General features: G+C 34.8%; 1 protein-coding gene and 1 non-coding gene across 3 annotated transcripts in view; both read right to left on the bottom strand.

The window, feature by feature from the left end:
- Man1a1 (mannosidase alpha class 1A member 1) overlaps positions 1-13,567 on the bottom strand; it is a 168,275-nt gene that overhangs the window by 61,609 nt on the left and 93,099 nt on the right. The gene's annotated exons all lie outside the window — the stretch shown is intronic.
- Trnas-cga (transfer RNA serine (anticodon CGA)) lies at positions 8,899-8,971 on the bottom strand. Its single transcript has one exon. It is a non-coding gene; the product is annotated as a tRNA-Ser (tRNA).

The raw sequence follows: 13,567 nt of genomic DNA, 5'->3' as shown, positions 1-13,567 counted from the left end.
TTCATTTCACAATATTTATATCTAGCTAAAAGTAATTTAGAACTTTCCTCTAAGCCAATTTAAAAAAAACGTTCTCAAGAATAATCTAAACAAGATCAAAGCCCACTTAATATAATGAGACAATATGCCCATTATGAACTGCCAAATGATAAGAAATTGGTCTGGACTTAAAGGTAGATGACATTCAGATATTTATTGTTTATGGCAGCCGCCTTTGAAGCTGAATGCCAGACTCTTAATTAGGGTGTAGGAAGAAGCTATCAAAGCTGCTATTTCTAAATATTTTATTTAAAAGTGGGGAAAAAAACATTATAAAATTAAATATTCAGATACACACTGATCACTCTTGGTGCCTCTGTGAAAGGTTCCACACAGGAGGTTCCAATATAGACTCCACAACTAGAACTTGGCAATGGAACCTTCCCTTGTTTTATGGCCTCCAGTGACTTTCGATGTATTGTAGATTCCAAAACTTTTACACTGGAGAATAATTACAATATCACAATACTTCATTAACAAGCTGGAAAGTGACCATCATAATATTTTGCATCAAATGGAGCTTTTCTGATTGTCTTGAGGTCGAGCATTTAATCAAGAATGGTCGTTTCACAGAAAGAAAGGTGCCTCCTAACTCGCTTGTGTTTTCTGTGACAAGTGGTTGTCCATTAGTATGCTACCTATGAAATATTTGAATAGAATAGGAAGAAAACAACACAATCAACCACTGCAAGATAAAGGCGACAATTTAACATGAATAAAACATCTGCATTTAGAAAGAAACTCATTCTAAGGAAAGATCACCTTGAAATTGGATGTTTATGAAAATATTTGTGGAAGTGGTTCATCTATAAAACTCATATTTGTACCAAAGTTACACAGAATTTTCTACTTCACTTTAAAGTCTTCCAGAGAAGGCATTTCAGGGGTTTCTGAATTCATTTTTACAAACTCTGTATGTGTTTGTGTGTGTGTGTGCACGTATACATATAAAAACAACTTACATATTTAAAATTTTTAAAATGTATATAATTATATATTAAAATTAGACATGCAAAACACCTTTCTATTAATTTGTAAGAATAAATGATAGTACCACAAAAGATGAAAATTTTCTACCAGAATTTTAAGAAAATTCTTTGCCTAACTCAACAGTGGCATTTAAAACAAACATGTTTTAAGAAGGTCAGTCAATATTGGACTTCTTTCATCAACACAACTTTGTATCTTTTCTACCTGGGACAGATGTTAACAAAGTTTTGACATAAGCAACACAGAATAAAATCTTTGAATCGCTACCAAAAATGAAATTTTAATGACTTTTTAAAAATATATATTTCATTCTGGTCTCACTAAAAATATTCCTCTACTCTCAATAATTTATAAATATTTCATTTTATCTATATCTTATAAATTTGTAATTTATAATTTAATTTTTGAATGTTACTTATAATGATCATGACATTAATACAATGGTGCATATATATGTGTATGTATATATGTATATTATATATGCACATATAAATATATTATAAAATTATATATTTTTAAAATACACATATCATAAAATTATATAACTTTATATATATATATTAAATTAACAGTAAGTGTACAAAAAACTATTTTACTGATGAGAAAGCAACCAAAAGAGTTTAAAGACTACTGGTTTATGGTCTTGATGAATTTGTGGGGTGCAAATCCCTATTTCATCATGAAACCAGTTATAGTGATTCACATGTAAATAAATGGCTAAAAGTGCTCCACTTATACAGTATTAACATTCTCTTTTTTCCTAATAAATTTAAGAACTGCAATTAAATACTTTATAATTAGGAAAATTGCTATAACTTTAGTCCTTATTTCAGTCTCATTTTAGGGTATTCTGATAATTTAAAATCATCCTTCTTCAGCTGGGTTGCTTCATTGTGTACTTTCCTTTGTTGTCCCAGATGATGACAATTACTATTAGGACTCTATAATGCTTCCTTGTTTGCGGAGGACTGTGCGTTATAAACAGAATACATAGAGAACCATTAGAATTACAAATGTGTGTATATATATCACACACACACACACACACACACACACAAACACACGCACATGCACACACTTCTTTACTAGAAAACCCATGCATCCTGACATATGACTCAATCATAAGTGGTGAAGATGGCTCCAGGATGATTTCTGGAGATATAAAGGGGTAGCAAGCAGGCACTGACCCATCTGGGGGCCTGCAATTACACAGCTATCTATTCTTTTGGGTCCCAATGACCTCACTCTCCAGATCCTCAGATTTCTAGATTCTATCATAAGCATTATATTTGTAAAACTGATACTACTTATAAAGTCTACTTTAACAAAGTTATAAGGGCCAATTTTTAGAGAGGAATTGTGATCACACTTAAGAAAGTTATATTCAATAAAACAGCATCTTACACACACACACACACATACACACACACACACACACACACACACACGAGTTTGATATGTTTTGATTTATATCCCTGCTTTTTCTGCTGACCTTTGTTTCTGCTGATCTCTCTTAAATACAATCAGCCCAGTTATGGAAATTGGCACTGTCAAATATTTAAAAATTATGACAAATCTTAATTCACAATCCACTCACTTTCCAATGTCCATTTGCAGAGTGCCTACCAGGTATAAAAACATACCATGGGGGTAGCTCTTGAGGACAGAGAGTAGAAGACATTCTATAGCTCTCAACAGAGAGAAGATGCACCAATACAGTGGCACAGGGCATAAAAAGCCGAGAGAACATATAAGAGGTAACAGTCTTGTCCAAAGCATATGAAAGGTCTCTTGTAAAGTCATGTGCTCTAAGGACTCAGAAAGTAGATTCACTGACCTTTGAAATAAACAAAGGTAATGATATTTTAAAAGAAACGCACAAAAAAATCCAAACTTCTAAGAGCTTTCAAACACAGCTATGAGAAATTATACCAACCTTAAAATGGCTTATTTAATTTTTGTTTTACTTTGGGGGGGGTGTGCAGCACCGATTTATGCTTAAATTTTAGAAAACTGTTCACTGATAAAGCCATTGTAGTAATTGCACTGGATCTGTTTATTAATTTGTCACAATTAAGTCAATAAGAACTTTACTAATGTCCTATTACTTGATTAGTTTTTAAAGTGATTATCTTAAGAACTTGACTTAATTGGAAGCCTCTCAATTTACAAGGTACATTAAACTCTCAGTCGCATTTTAAGATTATTCAACATATGCAGGTCAATTACCAGTAATCACTGTTTTGTACAAATGTTCTATAAAAACTATAGCATGACATGACAAAGAGGGAAAGTGATATTTAATTAATAATACTAAGTTCCAATTGACATTTTCAGGACAAAAGGGCAACATGAGCATTCGTATAAAGTCTTCCTGAAGCTGCGTCTGCTACTAAAAACTGAATAAAGGAACTCTAACAACTCTCCACCTTACAGATGAAGATAATTTGTCATGATTGCTAAATCACCAAATTGCACTGCCTGTACTCATGCCCAGCTGCACATTAATTTCCAGATTCGTAAATTACAATTAATTCTTAGTACTGCTCCATCACTTTCCTTCTCCAGTTAATAAGAGACTGCAATCAATTATTGTTCATCCCATTTTCCAGAAGAGATCCACTATAGCTATTACGGCATAAGGAAGAAACCTGGAGTGGTTAATGTACCACTGAGACTGGGAGGCTTTTAAAAATTATTGGCTGTAGTCTAAATATTTTATATTGACCTTCCAACTCCCACTCAGATTCAATGTATTAAGTTGAATATTTACAATGATTAACAATTATAAGGGCTGGTAAAGTGCCTTGATACCTGGGCTGATTTTCAAATATCTATTCAAACTACTTCATAAACTTTTAAATTTTATTAATTAGATATTTGAAAGGTTGGCCCCACACTAACAACAGAAGCCTGGTCTTGAGATCAATCACAGGAAAATTGATTGCTGGCTCATTAAAAACCTGGGGAAGTCAATTCCTTGAAGAGATTATTCCATTGCTGGCCTGCAAAGGCGGTATATGAATTTATGTGTTCTGACTTGTCCCTAATCTAAGTTCTGTACACAGCATAAATTTTAAATTGCTAAGGCTGATTTGCTACCAATTGTGTGAATAGAGTGAACAAAGCTGAATCTGTAAAATCTTAGTTCTGTACATTTGAAAAACTTAGTTCACTGCATTCGAATACCTATAATTGTTTTTATATAAAAATTTCCTAGTGAGTTAACTGTTTAAAGAATGCTAGATACTGTGGGGAAAGCAGTGGTTATACTTAACAATTCAATCCCATGTACTTTGTACTAAGGTACTACCTGCCCCAAATTGAAGCATGAGGAAGGTCTCTTAATGTAATAAGAACTTAGACTCTTTACATGGGTCTACAAATGTTCAATGTGTAACTAAAAGCAGGATAAAACATTCTCTGCCTCCATTTTGTATATCTTCTTTGCTATTCGTCAGTCACCTTGAATTCCAGGAAGAACAGATCTGATTGATAAACATCTTGTGCTCGGTTCAAACTAACCCCAGGTAATGGCAACTTTTGTGTATCAGATGAGGCCTTGGATGACTAATTCTGAGAGAATGATCAACCAGATCACAGTCTGACCAAGACTGGCTCCCCCTTTATCTATCTAACTCAGAAGCTCATGGATGTATCCCTGGAAGACAGGGCTGGAAATGCTGGTCCCCTTTGTCTTTCTAGAATAGCTACATTATGATTAAAGTTCTTTTCCTGCTTTTTACTATTATTTTTTCCACTTGGTTTTTGGGGCAAGTGGATAGATCTTATTTGTTGGGACCTGCAGAGTTGGGCCTCTGGTCTAGAACTCTGGTAGCATTAACAGACTTCCCACATATCACCAGTAATTTTTTAAAAAAGGATTTAAGTAACCTTCTTGGGATAGATGGGTTTTCAATTATCTGCACATCACCTTTGACAAATTCCTGCACTTATTATTCATATGCTACAATTTACCCTTAAAATATAGGAGCTTCTGAAAGTGTAGAAAAATATTTTAAAATATCTAATTCATGGTTGAGGGATCCATCAACTAGGCCACTCCATTCACATTTCAATTTTCTTCCCTTGCCAATCACAAGCACAGAAGATGTCTGTGCAGGTGGGATTTGGAGGACAAGATGCAGAAGAAATGAGAATCCGAGAGCCAGTGTTTAGAAGCAGATGTGGTCTGTTTCCTTCTTCCATAGAATAAAAAGATACTTTAAAATCTCATCTACCTGGGTGTTAACCTCACTCATGACTAGGGAAGTGAGAAGCAAGGAAGCTACTTCGGAATCCTGAAGCTTTTTTACTATAACTGCATTACAGTGCATGACTAATAACATCAAAATATTCTCTGTTCAAACTGTTCATAGATTACCTCTTCATAACGGAGGCTATAACAAAGAGCATTTAAATAAGTGTTGCTATCTGTCTGCGTGCAATAAGTAAATGCCTTTTGTTTGGTCAATATGCTGAGTGCATGGTGGACACAGTGATCCAAGGTTTAGTGAGAGGGTTAAGTGATCTCAGAAGAGGCCTTCGCTTCCTCCTACTCATCTGGAGGGAAGATAAACCTTGCCTCTTCTTTGGCTTTTGTAGTACCTTAAGTTATGGAGCCAGGTCCCCTGTTGCTTATAATAAAGTTACTCTGCCTGAAGCCACAAATATGGCTTTATTGAAATGGTTTTGCTTTTAAACAGTTACCCTCAAGTTCTTAATTAAAAATACCTTTTTGTTTTCTTTATGCTAGGATGGCTCAAAGTTGGTTTTCTAGTCTCATTAGGTTGAAAAAAAAAAGAAGTACAAGGGGAAAAAAGAACATGTAAATTATTTTAAGGTAATTAATGTTCGGAATTAGTGGCTTTTCAGAAGAAGCAACAAACTGCTTCAACTTAAGTGGAAACTTTGCATAGTCATTAACAAAAGTATAATTAATGACCAAAAGAATATACCCCGGTGCCACCTTCCTAACAGTGGAGTTAGCTGCCTCACTGAGCAGCTAAGACATAAGATATAAAGAACGTAGATGACTCAGTCTTGTCTTTTCTTCATAAATTTTGCTTGAGATAGGATCTAAGTTCTCCAGCTGGTCCTATACTTGCAATCTTCCTGCCTTAGCCTCCTGAGTAGCTGGGGTTATAGGAGTGAGCCACCAGCTGATGACTCAGTCATTTCTTATTACAATACTGCTCAAAGTGTGGTCTTGGATCAGCAGCAGCAGAGGCTTCTGCATTAGTGGGGATCTGATTAGAAGAGCAACTATAAAACCTGACTAAAACCTGACCAAATCAGAAACTCTTTGTATAGGGTGTAGTAATATAGGTTTCAACAAGCTCTCCAGAAATTCTCAGATACTGTCCAAGTTTGAAAAACACTGTTCTCCCAAAGTTGGGTATTTACAAACTAATTTTCTGATATTGTTATATTTCAATAATTAAATTGACCATCAAGGATGGTGGAAAGTTTTCAAAGGTGAGGAAGAAATGAAGCTCTCCTTGGCATATAAATACTAACCCCAAAGTTGTGATCCTCACCCTTGTTGAATATTAGAACACTCTGGGATGTTACCCAGTGTACTGCCTACCTGGTCTAGCAGAACTACTCTACTTGATTAGAATTTCTAATCTTTCTTGTCTTTGAAGACAGGACACCTGAAGACCAGAAATTTTCCTTCAAGTAGACTAGACCTAACCAGTTGGATCTAAGATGGCTGAGAGTAACCACCAGATAATTTCTCACATCATTATAATCTAATTTCTACACTACGTGACACACTTAACTGCCACCAGGATGGGAAGCATGAGACCATAAAAAGAGAAAAAAGGGGTTGTGCCTGAGCTCTGGAAAATCCCTATCTATGAAAATACATGAATATTTCTCCCCTTTATTAGCCTGTTCTTCTGTTTCATTCCCCCGCCCCATATCTATGATTTCATCTCCAATGGGTTGAGAAGCTTATCTGGAAACTGGTCTCCTGCTTCTCCATTCTCTGGCCACTACCTCAACTTGTGCTGTTAGAACTCAGTGGTCCCAAGTGTTTGTATTTGTGACACTGAATGAAAAAGATCCTGCTTTGGGGGTCTCCCTTTTTGAGGGGGAATCAGCAAATTGTGAATAACAGGGACACTTTAAATAAATACCAGGACCCAACCCCCAAATCAGTTGAAACAGATTGGAAGAAAAGGGATGAGGGATGCAGCAATATATTTTGTGTGTGTGTGTGTGTGTGTGTGTGTGTGTGTGTGTGTATCCATACATATACATGGATACACACACACACACACATATATATATTTAATTTCTCCATTATTTCAAAGTACTGGGAAGGTTGAAAATCACTGATGTAAAGTTACCATAGTGGTTAGACACTTAGTAGAAGCAGCATAGCCTAAGAATAAAAAAATAGGGCTATGTGGATGTTTATAGCAGGAATGCACCCAGTTCTTCAGACTGAGTTTGTACCATAATAATTAGGCATTAGCTAGCCTGCTGGACTTTAAAAAAGAACATAACCTTTTATTGCCTCACATACTTTAAAATCTCATAGATTGCACAGCTCTAATTTCTAGAACGGATAATTCACCAGTAAATGTAATTTTATAGAGTAAATTCAGTTTTAACCCTACATGCTGGATCCAAAATAATAATTAAAGAAAAACAATAAAAGCTTGTGCACAAAACCACATCATTCTATATAGACCTTGGACGCGTACTCCAGATTTCTAGTCAGTTCTATCAATACCATCTCCCTTATTGGCTTAAGAATATAGAACTCAGCTTGAGAATAGGTTAGGGGCATTGATGGCCTAATAGCTGAAGACTACTGAAAGGACATTAGCACCAAGTTAGTTCTAGAAATCTACAATTTTATTACAGGGGAAGGAGAGATCCTCTTCCTCCTCTGCCTTAGTTCTTATGTGAGCTCTCTGGCTGGATTTAGGAACCAAATTAATATAAGGCTGATTAACAGGAGAAATGCATACAAGGACAAGTTTTATGGATTTCATATGTATATGGGGATCACATGACATGAAGTCTGGCACAATGACTAAAGCAAGATATTTTCATACTTTTTAAACAGGGACCAACAAATTTGTGAAGTAATAATAGGATACAAGGATCACTGGATGAGGGCAGTAAATTCTAGGGATGTCACTGAGGGATATATCGGGTGAATGATATATCAGGTTATTCCAAAGAGCTTATTTATTCAGATTGCCAGTCTCTTTGTGATGAAGGTTATTTTCTTGCCTGCAAGGGAAGGGCAAACCTTCTCAAAAGAATCTGCATGTAGGAAAGAACAGGCCAAATGGCTCTTGTGCAGTTATAGTTCTTTGGGTGATTTCAGCTTGAAATAACCAATATAATAAAGTGGCATGTTTTGAGATGGCACATCCTTAATTCCTTCATTTTCACAGACCATATCTGTATATATTATTTTATAGTCAAATATTGACAACAAGACCATAAAGAATAAACCCAACATGCATTTATTTCCTGACACTCTACAATATTTTTTTCCAAGGTATTATTCAATTACATTTTCAACAAAGCCTTGTGAGGTCATCAGGATAGATGCCATATTGCTGTTGTTTTAGCTTCACTATGAGAAGGCAAACTCTGATAGTCAATTATCCATGGTTGAAATTTATACTGACAGTGTTAATAAGTAGAGCTTTAACTATGATAATATCGCAACAGTAATGTCTGTACCAGTTTGTTTTTAACACTACCCTACCTGAGATTTTGAAAATTCCCCCTTGTAAAGTTATTCTGTTTTTCCATTTGCTCAGCATTACAACTTTGACAGGACAAAAAGTTTATTTTTTTTTTATACCTTTACTTCACTTATTTATTTATTTTATGTGGTGCTGAGGATTGAACCCAGGGCCTCCCACACTCGAGGCGAGCGCTCTACCACTGAGCCACAACCCCAGCCCACAAAAAGCTCATCTTTAAAAGACATTCCCACTTTGAGAGACTGACATATTAACTTCTAGAGTCAACTAGTCCAGTAAAAAGGACCGAAGAGAAAAAAAAAACACATTAGTCTCCTGGACCTCCTAGTCAGTAATCTTTAGTTTTTCAGAACCTGGAACACCTGATGGTCTTCAAATAACATCAAAGTATTTGATAATCACAAAGAACAATGTTTAACTTGCATGAAAATACTGTGGTTCCTTTAAATGCTTATAAACTGGCTCAGGAGCAGAAGGTTGCCCCACTAAGGGCAAACTTACAGGGCTGCCCCACTAAGAGAAAGGAAAACACCTTTGAATATCTGCAGCTCAATGCACACCTGTTAACTGACTCACTTTCCTGCTTTTTTCTCTCCCCGTAAAATAACCCTTTCAGGTACTGAATTCTTTGAAATGGCCTTTAGGATGAGTGTCTGGCCATCTCCCCTATTAGCAAGCTTTTCCTAATTAAACCTGATTCCTTTCCCACTAACTGTGGCCTGAATACTGCGGGCAGTAATGGGGTGAAAAAAACCGAACCTTGAGAGGAAACAGTAATACCTGTTCAAAGGTCTGATATTAATAACTCTGGCCTGTCATTTTTTAAATGTAAAGTATGATTGATTACCATTTCCAGAAAAAGTACAAATGAAAAAAAAAAAACAAAGGAGGGAAATCCAATATAACAAAATGTCTAATTCAGAGGATAAAAGAATTCCAGAGGTAAAAGAACCCATGAAAAGTTTAGCTTAAGATAGTGGCAAGACTATAACTTCTCTTTTTTACTTTTCTGAGTTGGTAAACTTATCTTTGAATTCTTAACAGATCTGTGAAATATATAAATAGAACATAAATTGTAATCTGATTTTACATTCGGACTTACATCACAGGCTGTATAACATTTTTGGGGTAATTAAGGAGTATTTTTTGCCTCTTGAACACTAACAAATCATTAAGTCAGTTTGATCTACTTATGCTCAGGAAATTTGTTTATTAATATTTTAATACTATTCCTATGATGTGAAAGTATGGAATTGTTTTCTGTTTCATCTTAAAACATATATTCCCTTCAAATTTGAAATCAAGAAACTTTGGAAATTGTTAGCAGATTTAATAATGTAGAAATTTATTAATGTAGATATATGGAAAATACTTTAAAAACATTTAACCCATTAAACTGGATCTTCTTGTTTGTGTCAATTAAAAAACAAACTACTACAATTTATTATTTTAGCTCTTTATATCACCAAGATATTAAAACCCCAATAAGAAGGCTATCACCTTTTGTTAAAATATATACACTATGTACACTTCACATAGGATAATCTTTCACTATTAAAAGCCATGTACTGCTCTTAATAAGGCCCTGCTCAGGTAAAGGACTTTGCAATTATAATAAAATGAGCTTCAGTGTAACTAATGACACAGTATACATTGTTGTCAGATAATTAGAATAATCAGTAAATAAAACTTTACCAAGAAGGAAATAAAAACGGGTGAGGGGGATGGGCCTCATTCATCACCTTGCTGACTAATGAGAATCTGAATGAAGATAGGCCAGGCCTGACACATGCCTCAATATGTGCAATGAAAGCACACACTCTAGACAGTTCTTAACTTAATATAACCACCAGGCAAGTGGCAGTTCAGAAAAAACCACAACAGAACAAGTGATAAAATAGTACCTGGCTAAAACTAAGTCATTTATCAAGAAAGACAGAATAATTATTAGGAATGCCCACACTGTATGCTTTGTGATAGAAATGAATAATGGGAACATTAACTACATTATTTTAAATTAAGAACACACTTTAGAAAGTCCAAAATCTAATCTAAGTCTACTTTACACCGAGGCTTGCATTCTACCTGGAAATATGGAAATGGGGAAATGCTTGATTTTACAAACCACAGAGGTGACTTTTTCTGCAGTTAGAGAAAAAAACTGCACAGGGCCTCTTGCTAATAGTAGTAACAAGATCAGACATCAATCTCTGACATTTTCACATTAGAGAAATTGAGTTATATCAAAATCTAATCTGTTAGAAAGGCAATGGTTCTCTTTTAGCAGAGACATTACATAACCTAAGCATCTTCATTCTATAACTGTACGGGTGAAGTAGGCATATTTGCCTGGTTGACACTGTCTGTAACACTACGCCTATCAAATGACCACTTGCTATTAAATCACAATTCTAGTTAACTTATAACTTAATATGGATGCTCTTAAATTAAGAATTTATTATAGATTCAGCAGAAGAGAAAATTTAAAAATATTTTTTCTGAATAGATTTTGGGACAGAGTTCCTAAGGTAGCATATGACACATTATTTAGGTTCTCTGTATATTTCAGTTTGCACAAATATGGAAGTCCAATTCCTCTTATTGGTATTTTGGTTCCAAACATATAAACTTCCCCTGCTTGTTTTAAATTCAACCCAGTGAGCATTTATTATCTTTTACTGGAACAGACTACCTTACATTTGTCAATTACATGTGTGAATGTAAAATAAGACATATTAAGTATATATTCTACTTTATCAACTAGGCTGTGAATCCCCTGAGGGAAAGGACATGCCTGTTATCTTTTTGAGCAAAGTGAAGAGAAAGAAAAATCTTACCAGGACTTAGAACAGAACTGTTATCATGCCAGGAACTCAAAGAAATGCTTGTTTTTGACAAAGAAAAAGTAAAGATGTTAATTATCTTTAGGGAAGAAATCAGAAAATTAGGGGTATGTGAACAAATAATACCAGGAAGCTCATATTTTTGTTGAAATATAGGTATTGGTAAAGGGTAGCATTCATAATGATTTTAAAAATTGAATATGATATTATAGCCAGTATATTCAGTGTCCCTCCTATTATCTTTCTTGCCCAGAGTCAAAGCTAGCTCACAGTGAATATATTTCTAGCCTAAAAAGTGCCCTCCATGCCACCACCTTGGGCATCCTTCCACTAACATTCTCTTACTTTGGGAAGGTAATTAAGAACATATGATTTGGCCAGACATGTTTTCCCTCCTCTCCTTTGAAACTTTTGCTAGTGACAACTTTCAAAAGCTAAAAAAAAGATACCCCCCCCCGACATTCCTAGGTCTTGACTGTAAAAACACAAAGATTCAAAGAAAATAGCATCTATGTACACTTGAAAAGTAATACTGTGGATAAAAAGGAAATGTCATTTTATTTCCTTATAGGAAAGATCTCAATATAATAAATCAACCTTGCAGATAAAAGGAGACTGGATTATAAGAATATAGTTGATTGGACAAAGGGATAGGAAGGATTTTAGTGGGCTTTACAATTAACCTTGTCAATGCTCATTGTGTGAATTTGGGTAAGTCACTGCTATTTGGTAAATGAGAATAAAGGTGAATAAAACACATAATAAAAAATTCATTCAAGTTGCCAGGAAGATATCATATCAGCTGCCAAGGATTACCTAATTTCCTCTGGTTTAACTTGACGACATCAGAGAATACATAAATGAAAATGACCATTATTTTTCACCATATAAAAATTTCCTGTAATCTTTGAAATCAATCATAAAGTCTTAAGTATTATAAAAAAATTTCACACCACAGTTCATATCTTGATAGGTACAGATATGAAAAATAATAAAGGATTTAGAATTTAATAGTTAATTATTCCTTATGTACTGAAAAAAATCTTCACAGTACTCTAAAAAATAGATTTCACTAAGGAACAATCCACTTGACTATTACAAATAAACACTAAGTAAAGTTAAATATACTTCAACATAATCCAGTTTCTTATCTCTATTTCAAGAGATGCCAGAACTAATAAAATATCAGCAACTTACAATAACTAACTCAATTTATACAAATAACTAGCCCACACCGTCTCTATTAGTTTTAGTAAGACTTTATCTGATTTCATTACCTTCCAGGAAGTAAGAGGAATTAGCTCCACAGAATCCTACATCAGGAACCTTGATTGATCATTACTCTAGGAATTGACACCTGAGGTTCTCAGGTCCTAGGGGGCACCCATGATGCTGTTAACTTTTGGAAATTGTGGACAAATCTGTATACTCAGGAAATTGTATTTTATGAGCTGAGGTATAGATTTCATTGGAATCTGAAAGTATGTGAAGCTCACAAAAGAACTACTGGACGAGCCTACTTTCCAGTTTATAAATAAGACTGGAGAGTTTAAATGACTGCTCTGAAAACAGACCTCAAGTAGGTCTCTCCCTAGAAGCAGGTCTCTTGGTAACCAATTGGTTTAATGTACTACTATACCCACATCATTTTTCTCAGAGGGCAGATAGGGGAAAAAGTGAGTTAACTGAGCAATGCTTTTGTTACCGGATCTTACCTTACATAAGAAAAGGGTATTCTGGTCAGAATGCTATCTATAAATACAGAGTCTGTTGATATGGAATGCAATAGAGAAGGTCTACATGAGCCAAATATAAAATGTATGGGCCTCCATATAAACACCAACTTGCCTCCAAGCCAAGCTCAGACTCTGTCCTACCTTAAGTAAGCTACTGTTACAAGCAAAACATGCAAAGATTTCAAGCTGATAAGAAAAAGCATTAGGAGCCCTA

The sequence above is a fragment of the Callospermophilus lateralis genome, chromosome 6 (genome assembly GCF_048772815.1).
Source record: "Callospermophilus lateralis isolate mCalLat2 chromosome 6, mCalLat2.hap1, whole genome shotgun sequence".
Lineage (NCBI taxonomy): Eukaryota > Metazoa > Chordata > Mammalia > Rodentia > Sciuridae > Callospermophilus > Callospermophilus lateralis.
The sequence above is the reverse complement of the archived record's forward strand: the minus strand, read 5'-3'. Positions and strand labels throughout refer to the sequence as shown.